Source organism: Dama dama, chromosome 14 (genome assembly GCF_033118175.1).
Source record: "Dama dama isolate Ldn47 chromosome 14, ASM3311817v1, whole genome shotgun sequence".
Classification (NCBI taxonomy): Eukaryota; Metazoa; Chordata; class Mammalia; order Artiodactyla; family Cervidae; genus Dama; species Dama dama.
Window position 1 is genome coordinate 31,209,121 of NC_083694.1, and position 16,125 is coordinate 31,225,245.

The window sequence follows — 16,125 nt, forward strand, 5'->3', positions numbered from 1 at the left end:
TTGTGGGCATTTCTCATCCATGCTGCTTTAGTTTACTAATTGAGAGATTTACTGTCTTGTCTTTGCCAAACTAAAAATAAACAATCCCATAAACCTATCACTACTAGTCTATGTACCGCTGTGGAACTTCAGATCACTGGCTTCTAATTATAAAGCAACATAAGGAAAGTCTGTATTGAAATCGGTCAATGCATGTGGTAATGTTGTAGTAAAAAATTCCAGAATGAAAATACACCCACACCTCACTCAAATGGATCATCAGGGGGCCACGCTAAATGTGAAATAAGGTCCCTTCTGGTACTTTTAATAACACCCCTTGGACTGGCTCCAAGGTCTTGCCTCATACTCAGTTCCAAACTGGCATATTGCAGCAAATGGAGTCGGGCTAGGCCACTTTTTGCCTCTCCAGTCCTACCACATACTTTTTGGCCATGGAAAACTGCATGTCTCCATGTTTTGCTGGGTGAGGGGGTCCTCACCCCCTCTCTGCCCTCCACCAACTCCTGTCATCCTTGCCCAATATATGCTTTTCCTTTAGGACCTGCTCAATATTCCCCTCCTCTTCTCCACCTTCTCCTAAATTAGCTATTCTTTCCCCAAGGTGACATCAGTAATGAAAGAAAGTGAAAGTGTTAGTCATTCAGTGTCACATCCAACTCTCTGCGACCCCATGGACTGTAGCCTGCCAGGCTCCTCTGTCCCGGGGATTTCCCAGGCATTTCCTCCTCTAGGGGAGCTTCCTGACCCAGGGATAGAACCCATGTCTCCTGCCTCGGCAGGTGAATTCTTGACTTTGAGCCACCTGGGAAGCCCTGTGTACGTTGCATCCTACTAAGATAACATTTGTCACAGTCCGGTTGTTGGTTTACTTGTCTGAATCTTTTTGTCCTATTTGTCTATACATACTCTGAGCCCAGTTCAGTATGTGGCACATAGGAAGCGGGCAGTGAACAATTAATGAATGGATGTCCTTACATACTTGCCACAGGGAAAAGAAGGCTGCAATCTTTAAGTGAAGCTGCAGAGTCTGCTCAGGTCTTACATGAGGAGGCAAAAACTTTCCAAACATGTTAAAAGAGAGAGAGAGAAGAGTACAGAAGAGGATGGTTCTAATGGTGTTGCCAGCTAAGGAGTCAACTTAAAAAGGGCACCTTGGATTCTTTCATTGAGCAACCATCTCCAAGACAGAGACTTAGGATTCTGAGACTCCCAATGCTGGGTGACCAAAAAATGCAGTGTTCAAAACCAATACCCACTGGAGAGTAAAACGGGCAGTTAAAAAAAAAAAGGACAATTATTATTATTAATTAGTAGTTAATAATAAATTATACTGAGGCAGTCATAACTGGGACTACCGTTTGTAGACTGGGGCTTATGGTTCACTTACACATAAGTGTAATGAGTTGTCAATCTCACCAGTAATTTTCAGAATGAGGAATTACCTGATTATTGATCTCCTAGAGAAAAGAATCACTGTCTTATTGTAGTTCTCCTCATAAAACAATTTAAAAGGATGCTCTACCAACAATGTTGTTACACATCAACTTTTGTTTCTTGACTTCTCCAACTTTTACTCTTTTTAAGAAACTACACATTTTACTTTCAATTACATAAAAAATGGCATATTCTTGCTTTCTTACCTTCTTTATATACTCCTTTCCTTCTACATTGCCCCTTTTCCCCCACAGGTTCTTTTTTTTTTTAAATACAACTTTAAAATGTTAGAATTGAGAAGGAATCTCAAATTTGTTTAATCAAGCCCTTTCACCTTATAGTTGGGGAAAAGAAGAGGGCTATAAAGCGTTAGAAATCCGCTCAAAGGTTACTGTAAATGCTATAAAGGCAGAGGTGGGATTTGATATATTTTTATCTAGGTAATGCAATAGTGGGTTGAAAGAATTATTAAAAGTTATCTGGGTATTCAAGGACGTGATCAGAGAAGAATCCAAAACAATTCATTTAATATTTAACATTACTCTATTATGTGAAAGATATTCTGCTAGACAAAGGTCAAATGAAGATAGGTAAATATGGCATAGTCCTTACCCTAATAGGAAATTCAAAATGGCCAAAATAAAAGGTGAAACACACTATAAAAAGGTACTAGGGAATAAAACTTTCAAAGAATAGAAAGAGGTCAATGCCAGCTGGGTGTGAGAGCCTCATGAAAGACAGCTAGGTCAGTCTTCCCCTGCTGGTTTTCATTTAATCCTTACTCAAAATACTGATGATCTCATGTAACCAAACTTATAGTTAGACATACTTTACAAACTGGAATAAAAGCAATGGGAGTAGAGAAGAATTTCTTGGTTGTTATTAAAATAATGCTGAAATATTTATTCATAATAACTAAAACCTAGAAATAACCTAAATGTCCATGAACTGCTTAATAGATAAACTGTGATACAGCCTTACAATGGACTACTAGGAGTGGTAGTAATAAAATAGTGATAAAAGGGAACTGTTACTTATAACACCTGGGTGAATCTCAAAGACAGTATGCTTAAAGAAGCCTGGCACAAAAGGTATATTTTATGATTTCATTTACATGAAATTCTAGCAAATTAAACTATAGTATGACTGATCAGTGTTTCGAGGACCTGGAGGTAGGGGACGGGCATAAGGGAATTTTGGGGGTTGATAGAAACGTTCTCTATCATGGTTATGATGGTTCTGTAACTGTTCACATTTGTCAAAATACATTTAATTGCAAACTTAAAATTGGTGATTTTCATTATATTTAAATTTACCTCAATAGAGCTGACTTTAAAAAGGAGCAAATGTACTAGAATTGGAACATCCACATTTTTCTCCAAGTTATCTACATCACCTGTGGCAGCACATGCATGTGCGAGTCATGTCCATGCTTACTTGATAACAATTGAGAGTTATTAATAAAAGGAGGGAGCAGTACTCTGGAGTCTCAAATATGACTAAGTATACACAGAGGTTTAGGCACTCCTTTTTTACAATTATAATTCTGGTTGATTATATTTTCTCAAAATGTCATTTGCTATCCCATTTAAAAAAAATGGATAGAATAAAATGGAATTGAAGAATTAACTTTATGTTTCTAATCCACAGCTTTTCCATCTTGTTTATTTTAAATCTTGCTATTTAAAAAAATCCATGTTACAGAACAAAGATGATGTATTAAATAGATTTTTTAGAAATTTCACTACTTACATTAAAGGACTAAAAGTTTCTGATGACCCTAAAGTTCAGCGGTGAGTGTGGGTCAGAAATCATGAAAGCCTTAAGAATAACCTGAGGACAAGGATGTGGTGGCGGTGATCTGAGGCACCAATCCTGTCTGCCATGTTTATACCCATCTTTTTACGAGTGACTGAAATTCCAGTATCAGACATATAACCCTTTTTGGTTAAAAGGTGTTTTTCCCTTTCGAAGTAAAATATAGAGAGCTTCGTAACAGTAGCATATTGGTATAATAAAATGTATGAGACCATTTACAATATGCTTACTAGATGAGAACCATTCTTGATGGACTTATAGAGAGAAGTAGCAGGGAGCTAAGTTATATGATGTCCTTTTGTCCCAATAATGGTGATATCATCTTTGATCACTTGGTTGATGTTATTAGTGTCCTGGAAAATGTTTAATAATTGATTCGGGGTGGGGACATCCCTCATTTGCAGTGCTTACCAAATTTCAGTGTAAATACTTCTACCGAGGCCTATTTTAATGATATGATATTATCTTATTCTTGTGCACTTGTTGGCTTTCTATTCCATAAGATGTTCCGGGTTCATCTTGTACTGTCCTTTACCAGCCTTGGAATCAGCATTCGCTCAAGGAGCTCTTGTGCCTTTTAGTGGAGAATCCAAGATGTGTCACTAGGTGGTGATCATTGCTACTGACAAGTCTTGGCTTCTAGGTCACCTTAGTAGACAGAGCCAGTATATGAATATGAAAGTATATATAAATGTATAGATATGAATATTTGTCTATAGGCCTTTATATGAATATAAACATAACACATTCAAATTGATGTCTCTAATTCCAACCCAGTAACATAGATAGAACCTAGTTTTCCCTCTTTCCCTAAGTGTAACATTCTTCTCAACAGCGAGAAACTTGGAATCTGTTATCTTTAACATATTCATTTTCTTGAACTTAATATACACAGAAAGTGCTTTCAAAGTTGCTAATCTACTATGGAAAGCAAATCTATGAGTAACTAGAATTAAATATTTCCTTATAGTTTTGCTTTATCTAAAAAACTGAACAATAGTTGATTTATGATATTGTGTTAGTTTCAGGGGTACGGCTAAGTGATTTAGATTCTTTTCCATTATAAGTTACTACAATATATTGAATATAGTTTCCTGTGTGACACAGTAAATCTTTTTTATTTATTTTATATACAGTGGTATCTACCTATTAATGCTTCTTTTTTGTTGTTGTTTTTAAAAAAAAGCATACACACCATTTTTCAATTGATTCTCTGTATTCTGGGAAAATCACATCTAAGGCAATGGAGTACAGCAGAAAACTCATAGAGCTAGAGGGTCCAAGTACAGTATAATATCCTTATTACCTCCTCATTGCCTATGTGACCACGAACAAGTAACTTAATTCTTTAAATCTGAAGATTCTTCATGGAAATAGGACAGGAAAAATTCTATCTTTAAAAGTTAATAATAATTTTAGTAGCCTGTTACTTATTAATATTTAGCATAAGCTAAGTTCTTTATGCATTCTTTTATTAATCTCACACAACTCTAAGAAGTAGGTTCTCTTATTATCCTTACTTTATAAATGAGGAAATTGAGGCCTGGAGAAGGCATACAATTTTTCCAGAGTCACCCAGTTATTAAGGGACACAGCCAGGAAATTCAGGCCTACCTAAATCTAAAGTGCACATATGAATCTCTAAGTTTCAGTATCTGACTCTGTCAGCGATGCAGAGAAATGAGATAAAGGGTGACAAGAGTCTTATTTCAATTATCCATATATGTGTGTGTGTCATTTAATACCCACAGTACATCCATCTTGATAGCCCCGTTCCAAGCTAGTTCTCTTTCTCCTTTCCCATTTGCCCCATATGCGACTGGATCACTTCTTCCTACAATGACACCATCAATTAGTTGTATCCTCCTTAAAGAAATAAATTGACCTGTGCAAAAATATTAAAAGGCACATAAATATATCTCTTGCCTCAAGTTGGTCACAGACTTCTAGGATAGACAAGACATGCACATCTTAATTGGAATATAAGTACCTGAAAAATAGAGACCTTTGTTTTGCTCACTAATTTATCCCAAGAGCCTAGAATAGTGCGTGGAATACAGTTGTGTAGAACAAACATTTGATGATTAATGAGTGAATGAATGAATGAAAACTGTTAAGCAGTATGAAATACTATCTTTATGGGTTTAAAGATCCTCCTGTCTACCGATTAGAAGAAGAAAATGGGATAAAATCATCCCTATTTTAGCCAATCATTTAATTTGGTTTTGTTATTGTTATTGACAATAACAATAAAAACAACAGTAAAATTAGTAGACAGCCTGATATCTTCCATTTTTTGGAATCCTTTACCTGTTTACCACTAACAAGGACTATGTTCTCATACTGGAGCAAATGAAGAAATCCTGGTATAGAACAAATAGGGAAAGGAAAATGCAAAAGGACTAGGATTCAGTAATCCCTATTTCCTATGCTGTGCTCAGTCATTTCAGTTGTGTCTGACTCTTTGCGACTCTATGGACTGTAGCCTACCACGCTTCTCTGCCCATGGATTCTTCAAGCAAGAATACTGGAGTGGGTTGCCATGCCCTCCTTCAGGGGATCTTCCCAACCCAGGGATTGAACCTGTATCTGTTTTATCTCCTGCATTGGCAGGCGGGTTCTTTACCACTTGCGCCACCTGGGAAGCCCCAATCTCTACTTCCTCAAATATGCATCATGCATATTTCTGAGAGAAAATTATTTATATTTTCTTCACTGAAAAGTATACCACAATTTTAAGTACAATATTGAAAGATGAATTATCAGATCAGAGCATGAGCTACTTCTAGGAAGGGAAGCAGAAACAAAAGAGGTCAATTTCTTTCAAAGGAAGAAACATAAGAGGAAGGAAATAATTAATAGAAACTTTCCTAAAAATATTTTTGCCTCCAAAAATATTCTCTTTTAGTCTCTCCAAAATAATGTGAAAACTCTAACCTTCAAGGCCAAGGAGGGTATGGTAGACTCGATATTGCCTGCTTCTATTACACCTTCAGTATCATTCACATTTACTTAAGACAAAACCACAGACTCTTATCATCTCATCATCTTCCAGCGTCTGTGCTTTCTTGTTAGGTGCATTGGCTTCTTTATTCTTCGTAATAATTCTGTAAGGCAAGGTGACAGAGCAGATATCCTTGTTTGACAGATGAGGTATCTCAAGCTCAGATAATTAAAGAGATTTGCTCAACACCACACAGCTAGCAGTAAGTTTGGTGTCCTTTCCATTCCATGGCATTGTCTTACATGAGGAGTATTCAACAAATACTTAAATAACTACTTTGTGCCAGGCACAAAAGTGTGGGGGTGCATCAGTATACAAGATACAGACTACGGCCATCCCTTCAAAGAGTTCATGATCTAGTGAAGAACACAAACAAGAAACAGCAACTAAAATAGTGGTGGTTTAGTTGCTCAGTCGTGTCTGACCCCTGCGACCCCATGAACTGTAGCCCGCCAGGCTCCTCTGTCCATGGGATTCTCTAGGCAAGAATACTGGAGTGGGTTGCTATTTTCTTCTCCAAGGGATCTTCCCGACTCAGGAATCGAACCGGGTCTCCTGCCTTTCAGGCAGATTCTTTACCAACTAAAATAGTAAGGTAAATAATAAAAGGGGGCGAAATTCCTGCTCTCCTACAGTGGATAGGACTAGAATTGGGGAGTGGCTAGGCACAGTGAGGCAGGATTTCAGGAAGCTTAAAATATTAGAGGCTTAAAAGGAGTAACAATTAGCCATATAAAGAAAGACAGGGATCTTGTTACAAGTGAAGTGGACAACTGGTGCAAAGGCCCAGGGACGAGAGAGAGGATCAGGTGCCTCTGGAAAACTGCAAACAGTTCTGGCACAAGTGGAGGGGTGGAATATATGGGCTGTGGGGTAGAAGCGAGCAGTTGGTGGAGGGGAGACTGAAGGAAGATGAGACTGGAGATGTAGGCAGGAGCCAGAACATGAAGCTATTTTTAAGGACTCCATCCTCAGGGAAATAGGGAGCCAATGTAGGGTTTTAAGCAGGGGAGTGTTGTGATCACACTCAAGCTTTAGAAAGATCACTCTGGCGGCAGTGTGGGGAACAGATGGGGAAGGGACAACATTAGAAGCAGGGAGGGCACTTATTACTACAGCAATAGCAAGAGCAGTTCCTGTAATGGTTTCTTAGAGATAGTAGATATCATAGGTAGACACAGAGGCTGAACAGCCCTCAAATGCACACTGTGGGATTTTCAGCCTTGATATCTTTTGAATAGCACAGAGGATGGCGGAGCGTGGTGGGCTGCCGTCCACGGGGTCGCACAGAGTCGGACACGCCTGAAGCGACTTAGCAGCAGCAGCAGAGGTCTCAAATGCATTAAGTGCTTGCACCGATCAAAGTTCCTGGGAAAATATCAGGCGCTCCTATGCTGTTTTACAATACGAGGGGCCCAGTTCTAAAAACTAAAGAATAAGAACAAATACACTATTGCACGGAAGAGTTTAGACCATGACTTTCCCTTTGCATTTTCATATTGTTAAAATGTTCACATTTCCATCTCTGGCTTTTCTGTGTAAACTGATTGCATTGGTCCACTCTTGCCTTTCCTCTCCAAAAAATATCAGTGTATCTACATATTCCCAATAATTAATCCTTCTGATGAGTAACTTCAAATTAGATATCAGAAGGATCAATATATATTATAATTGTATTTCTGTAACCTGTCAATAGATATGCATCACTGTCAAGTTGTAGAACTGACAGAAAGTAGTTTCTATTCTATTATGAAAATGTTTTTGGATTAATTTTCAGGAACCATTTTTAAATGGGGAACATGTTGGTTACTCTGTTGTCTATTAAATTTATTCAGAAATATAATAGCAAGAGTCACAAATATTAAATATATTTCATAAAGTCATTTCTCAAGCCTAATAGAGTAATACCTCATTTATCTGGAATATTGGGAGTGTTACACAAGAGAGAACTTTCCAGGTATTAGACCCACAGAATTCTGACCATTGCAATAGAAATATGTCTAAAATATATTACATCTCTGCTTCTTTAAGCAAACTACACCAAATATAACAAACTCTTCATAATCAAGGTTCATGCCTGCTTGCTGCAACATTCCCTTTGCTCGGAAGCTCCTAGGAACCATTGTTTGGTGCTGAATCTTCAGGTGTCTAACATAGTGATTGGAAATAGCAGACACTCAATACTATTTGTTGCATGGAAGGTCTCAGATGCTATTCTAAGGAAACAGAAAGTATACAGAAGCACTGATCTGCTTCTTATAATTTTTTTTATTGGTTGGTTTGCTATGAATGCTGCCATGCTTTTCATTTTGTTATGTTTCAAAATTTTTTTAACATATAAAACTGATGCTTAAGATAGTTCCACGGATCCTACACAGAAAACTACGAGGGCTTTGTGATAGTTACTTGCTTCTCAGAAGTACTTTTAAATTTATATCTCAGTTTATGGCTATGTGTCAAATGGCTGAATATCTACGCTTGAGGAAGTGGGGGAGTTTTGTAATAAAAACAGCAGGATTTTCATTTTTCTAACATGGTGGCCTTTGGTCAAACACCCAGTATGTTTGTACACAGAAATAAGGATTGTGAGCTACTGACTGACCTTGGCTTGGTAACAAATACGCAGTTCATTTTTAAAGTTTGACTGAGAGCTCCAAAACCTCTCCATTGTTGCCCAAAGTTCTGGAGCTGAAAAATACTGCACTTAGACAAGAAAGAAACTGACCCAAGGCCAACTTTTCAGATTCTTACTCCAGTATAATTCTCACTCTTTTCAATAAGAAAATCATTGTTCTTGTCATAGTAATTAGGTCATTTTCCTCATCAAAACATTTTTCTTTTCAGTGATTTTGTGATTTAATTATTTCTATTTGGTTCATAACACTTGCTTATAGCTGTTCTTATCTACATCCTTAACAGTTTCTTCTGCTTCAGTAACATAAAGTGTTTGTTGGGTTTTCTTCTTCCTCAAGCCATTTCTAAGCCATCATATTCATCATTCCTATAGTAGCAGAACTGCCTTTTCTATTTCTGAAAACCTGCTTTTACCTTTATTTTAAATCTATATTCAAATTCATTTCTAGGAGGCAGCCTGTCTTGAGCCTACCCAAACCAGCAGAATTTGTACCCTGAGAAAAGGAACATAAGCAACTAAAATTCTAAAATATATTTAAAGACAATGTTTCACTTTTGACCTTTACCCCTTAGTACATAAATTTCACTGCCAGCAGGGCTGGGTTGGCTATTATTCTTTTTAAGCAAGGAAGTAGGGATGAGGGAGCAGACTTTGGTGTCAGCCAAACTTGGCATCAGAGTCTCAGTACCTTCACTTACTAGTCATGTACTCTAAACGAGTTACTTACGCTATCAGCCAGTTTTCTTGAATGTGTAGTGGGGTTTGTAACAGCACCTCTCTTTATAAGACTAGGAAGGATATTGTATGTAAAATATACTTAGTATAGCACTGACACATTATTAAATGTTAAAAAATATCAATTAGTGCCATTATTATTATCTGACTCTGTGTGACCCCATGGACTGTAGCCCGCCAGGCTCCTCTGCCCATGAGATTCTCCAGGCAAGAATACTGAAGTGGATTGCCATTCCCTTCTCCACGGGATCTTCCCAACCCAGGGACTGAACCCAGCTCTCCTGCATTGGCAGGCAGATTCTTTACCATCTGAGCCACCAGGGAAACCCTATTATCATTATAATTTCCTAAAAGATGACACCTCAGCGTAACAATCAATACGATTACCTCAAAGACAAAAAACATTGGGGAAAAAATAAAAAATTTCCTCAATTTACTGACAAAACCCACAGAGGGAGGTGGTACAGTGGATATGAGCTTGGATTTGGACATATAGTGTCTAGATTTGAACCCTGGCTCTACCATGCACTAGTTGTGTGACACCAGAGTGGAGTCTCAGCCTAAGGCTTGTTTCATCATTTAATAAAATGATGGTATCAGAATACGTGAGGTAGTCTACATAAAATGACCAGCAATGTCCAGCCCAGATCACCATCTGAATGGTGCCTAAATTCACACAATGGGCTGGTATCAAATTATTTGTCAAGTTTACTTTCCACAGCTCTTCACATGTAAAGGTGAAGAGAGGACAGTAAGATATGGAAGAAATTATTGTAACGTGCTGCTAGTGCAGCTGTTGTTCAGCTACCTTCCCTATCTTCCTCCTCCCCTCAAAGTGACAGTTCTTCAGAAAAAAATTAACCAAAGTTAGTCCTGGCTACTGGTTTCCATTGGCTTTTTTTGGAAAGCTGACATGATTTTCTCACTTTACAGAATGATTCCAATTATTGTAGCAACAGACTCTAGGGTTCATGGCTGCATCTACAGTGGGCATTGTGGGAAAGCCGGGAAAACCGAGGAACAAAAGGTCAAGGGCTACCGTGGCTCGGACGACAGCCACTGGCCACATGTGGCTACTGAGCGCTTGAATTGTGGCTAGTTTGAAGAGAGACCTGCTGGAAGTCTGGATCTCTGTGAAGAATTAGGGATAAAAAAGAGTAAGATATATCTAATTAGTTTATATTGGTTACATGTTGATACTATTTTATACACTGGGTTAAGTAAACTATGTTATTACAATTAAATTTCCCTGATTCTTTTAAAATATGACTATTTGAAAAGTTTAAATATGTGGTTTGCATTTTGTGGCTCCCTTATTTCTACTGAAGTGTGCTGATTTGAGCAAAACTCCTTTCCTCCTTCCCTAAAGCAAAGCATCATTTTTAATTTTGATGTTCCATAAATCAAACCAACCATGTTACCACATACTAACTTTAAGTATATCATGAAGATATAAAATTTCATAATTTTTATAAAAAGCAAAAATTATTAAAATAACATTTTCTTATCTTGATAAACTGATTTGTGTCATCCAGTCATCATTGCTTAAAAGGAGAAACAAAGAACAACTCTGATAGAAAACTAAGAGCTAAAGCTGAAGTAGTCACCATATTATACAAATGTAAGCAATATAAGCTTTCTAAATTTTTTTCTGTAAATCAGATTTGGTTTGAAGCAACTCCCAAAATACATATTCATATTTAAAATTAAATTATAAAGCATATTAAAAATTATTCCATATAGCCAAGCTGGCAAATTATAGAAAAATGTCCAGTTATATACATGGATTACAGGCTTCTAATAAGTTAATGTGTGTATAATTGGAAAATCTTAATCATTTAATAGCCTTTGTATAATTGTTAAATGGGAAATAGCAGATTCTCTAAGATAAGCTCTCCCACAGATTTTTTTTACTGAATCTTCGGCAATCATATCATTCAATCTTTATTTGTTTATAGTAAGAAACTAACAGTTTCAAAGTATATCAAGAGTATTAGTCAGTCAGTCAATCTATCAACCCATGTAATAAACTATCCTACTGCCTGGTGAGTTTATCCACTGCCTTGTAATTTTTACTTATTGCAAAACATTATCTCCATTTTGTGAAATACAAATAAGCCACTGAATGGTTTCAAATCTCTACCGACACTGGTGGGGTTTATTTGTTGGAAGAAATACCATTTGAGAACCCGGAAAGGAGAGTGAGTGGAAATGCCAGGATGACATATAAGCCCTCATGAGAATCATAATTCCAATCATCAATATCATTACAAGATCATTATTTATAGAAAATCTCACTTGAAATATTTATGAATTCTAGGCACTTTCAAGTGTATTTATAGAAATGTTAACACATTATGAGTGCTAAACTTCTCAACTTTTAGAGCATACTGCCCATGAGTTTGCTGCCTTTCTACTGAATATGGGGAAGGATACACACAGAAAGGAGGAATATCAGTATGCCAAGAACTGAGGGAGAATGAAATCTATCGCAGTGTTTGACTTAGGGTCCCAGACTTTAAATGCATGCCAATAATTCCTAGCAGAAAATTGCTTAAAATAATTTATACCCAAAAGTACCCATCATGTTTTACTCTATGAAATCTTATTCTAAGAGTCAAGCTTTGAAAGGTACATCAACTCAGTTAGCTGATTGGCATCAAATTAATTGTCAAATTTATTTTCTAGAACTGTTGACATATATAAAGGCAAAGTTGGAAGAGCAAGTATGGAAGGACTTGCTATAATGTGACTCTGGCACAGCTAACTGTTCAAGTGATGGTCAAAGATGTCTCCCCTCTCTCACTTCCATTTTAGAGCACTGATTACACCTGACATGAAAGTTACCCACCTCCCTGCTTTCTTCATGAACGAGAGTGGGAGGTGGGGACAGAGAGTGAAGTTCCAGAGGTGCAGATGAGATAAGAAAACAATTCCCACATGATAATTCTCAGATGTCCTGCTACAAAGTGATTTAGATTATTTTGTGTATTTCCCAAACCTGTTTTCCAGGAGATATGTGGAGATTTAAAAGCAAAGTTTCTCATACTATGTGTTAGCATGTTAAAAGCTCTGAGAAGCCCTACTGTCAGGAATCCTATTTAATTCAACTTTCCAAAAGGAATATTTTCACCCTACCCACTACCATCAGAGGCAAATAGCATAATGGATAAAACCTTATTCTGGAGCCTAACTGCCTAAGCTTGAATCCCAACTCCACCACTTGGTGGTGCTGTGACCTTGGTCAAGGTATTAACCTGCAGACACCTCAGCTTTCTTATCTGTAAAATGGGACTCATGGCAGAATCAACCTGGAAGGGTTGCATGGAGATTGAGTTAATGTGAGTAATGTGCTCATCTGAGCAGTGTGTCCAGGGAGCTATCTTTACCATCACTCCTAGGAGGAGTGTTCCAAGAAGCTGTAATTTTTGTTTGTAAGCTAAAACTCTGCTTTTTTGTTTCAAGAATCAATAATCATATGCCTGAGCCCCAAAAGAAAATTCGTTTCCCTTTCAGCCATAGGTCATCTGAGATTTCTACAGAAAGATTTTAATGTGTTTATTCAGACAAGCTATATTATCAATGAATACAAAAGAATAGTATGTGGAAGCCAGGGGAAAACACGAGATTAGAAGTGAAGAAATGGAGATTCTACTTCTAGCTTCCACTAAATGACTGTTGACCTTGGACATGTCACTGAACTTTTGTGCATCTCAGGTTTCACATAATGAGCATTGGCCTACATGGGTAGTTTCATTAATTCATTCATTTAAGATGATCTTGAGTTCAGGACAGTTCATAAATCTAAATATGCTGTTTTCTAGCTTTTACACACACACACACACACACACACACACAATATGTAGTTATAAAAACCTTGTCCACTAGGTTGTAGGATATCTGTAAAGAAGAATCACGTTCTCTTCATTTAAAAATTTTACAGAGCTTAAATGTTCCCTCTATAGCTGTAATAGAATATGCACTCAATAAATTTTCAATGAGGGCCTTCCCTGGTGGTCCAGTATCTAAGACTCTGCTCTCCCAGTGCAGGGGGTCCGAGTTTGATCCCTGGGCAGGGAACTAGAGCTCACGTACCTCCATTAAGAGTTCACATGCCACAACTGAAGATCCCATGTGCTGCAACTAAGACCCAGTGCAGCCAAATAAACAAATGTTTAAAAATGAATAAATGTTGAATGAATGACTTTTTAACAGCAATCAACCCCTTACCCTTCATTCAAAAAAAAAATTTCAAGACTCCTATGAGGTAAAACACAATGCTGGGTACAACTAAGTTCACATATTTCTGGAAAGTTATTAGTTCTACCTATAAAGAGCTTGTAAATTGATTTGCAGTATGACTATCAAATGATGACACTAATTGTTGCAGTTTTTGTTCACTATTTTTCAATTTGAATTCCATAATTCAAGGGAGTTTTATGGTATTATTTTACACAGCAGCACCATGCTAGTAACATTACTATCAAAAGGTTTTTAGTCACTATGATAGAAGAGTTGGCAAAATCAGTATATTAAAATGAAAGCAAGTAGCTTCTAATCAATTTTATGTAAAAATTTAGATTAATAAGAATATCTATTGGATGAAAACTTCTTGATGAGTTGGAAGAAAGAAGTACATTTTAGAGTTGGTTTTAAAAAATCACACAGGTTATCAATTTCCTTTTATTAGAAGAAATCACTATTTTCCCTTCAAATGGATAGTTGTATATAGCCTCATCCAGTCTCAAAAGTGACCGAAAGTGTTGATCTCTACAGACAATATAAACGTAAGTAAACATCTTCTATAACTGCTAATCAAATTTCAGTTCTCTTCACTGACAAAAGCATGTCATAGATCATAGGCATTTTCTATAAAATCAGTGTCCCAAAATACTCTGACCTAATCAGATGTAATCTATTTGATCCAGGCTGCTCTGAGATAGGGAATGTGAACACAGTGCTCACTGAATTTACTCTTGAGTATTTAATCTTTGTGAGAAGAATGCAGAAACTTCTGTGGGTAAATTATTAGATCTTTAAGATCCCCAAATAATTGTGCATTTCCACTGTTTTTCCTGATGATTGCTTTCTCACGACTGCTCTTCTATTAGCATCTTTTTATCAATAATGTAACATAAGAACTTTTCAAGGACAAGAGTGGAAGACATGGGCCCACATAAATGGAAGGCATGATGTGACCAGACAGATGATCAGCAAGATGTCTTTAGTTTGCAGAGAGAAGGTTTCATTTTCATACGTCTAAGAAAAATTGTTTAAGTCTCTTAGCCCCACTGTAAACTGTTCCGATTATAAATGATACTTAGTTTGCAGGTGTCTGCCTGAAGGCAGGTCACTGAAAGTCAATGAAAATCAGGACAATCTCAGCAACAGAAATTAACCTGCAGATTGTGGCAGGCAAACATATATTTCAGAGAGCATTATTCCGACTGAAACAATCAAACTGGACTTCACAAAATGAACAGAGACTTACAAAACAAAAGCAACCATCGGCATCTATTTTAACATTGCAAATTTCTTAGATATTACAGATGCCACCCAACAGTGCGTGCATTCGCTTCCCATATGTGAACAAAACTGAGGCATCACAAGATAAATTTGAATGGAATGTTAATCTTCACTTAAATTTTTTTTTTCTTTTCCTAGCTGACGACACAATTTTAGTATTATCATAACGGAGCTTCTGGCTGGAAGAAATTAAATTAATGGATGGATAAAAAAAGCTTAGAAACTTAAAAAAAATAAACAACTTTCAGATATCTATACTTGATGGTGTCAAGAGCCAAGATGAATGTATTTCAATTGCAACTTCCAAACTAAACTCACAAATTACTACCATTATGCTAAGTGTTAGCTACCCCACTGTGCAGTTTTGCTTTGTGAATTTTTACCTTCCTCTATGAACACTTTTAGCCACTGATCGCACAGCCTTGCAATGTTTTCTGCCTTTTCCTTTAAATAAACTGGCTCTGGCTCCTTCCATCTGGTTCCCCTTCCGTCAGCAACCCTGCACCTGTTCACACCTCCTCTCCTGTTGGATTCCACTGAACATTTCCTCCTCTGCCAGGGCTATTCTGGCACTCGCAACCTTTCTGTCATTCAATCCATCTGTCAGAAGTGAACTTTGTTTACCGCAAGCTTCTGCTTTCTTCTTCAAGAAGCAAAGCCCCTCAAGGTCATTGTCAAATGAACTGTCGGCACGGATTTAAATCCTCTACTGCTAACCAGCAGAAGATGAAGTTCTGTTGTGTAACGTACTTGTGAAAATTACTTTTGGGTTTGGGAAGACAATAATTTGGAGTCAAAGTAGTAAGACATAGTGTTTTAATGATCATTTGTAAAACCAGACAGCTGATATGTATCTCCTTCATGTGTGTCTGCACTTCTTATTATATCGAGTATGAACTATATGTATAAGAAGCAAAATAAAAGTTTTAAAGTGAAATCAAAATATCATAAACAAGTTTACACTATGTAAAAA

At 37.1% G+C, this 16,125-nt stretch overlaps 1 protein-coding gene across 10 annotated transcripts in view; it reads right to left on the minus strand.

Annotated features, from left to right (window-relative positions):
* Positions 1–16,125, minus strand: part of SDCCAG8 (SHH signaling and ciliogenesis regulator SDCCAG8) — a 245,892-nt gene that overhangs the window by 80,688 nt on the left and 149,079 nt on the right. The window lies entirely within an intron of this gene.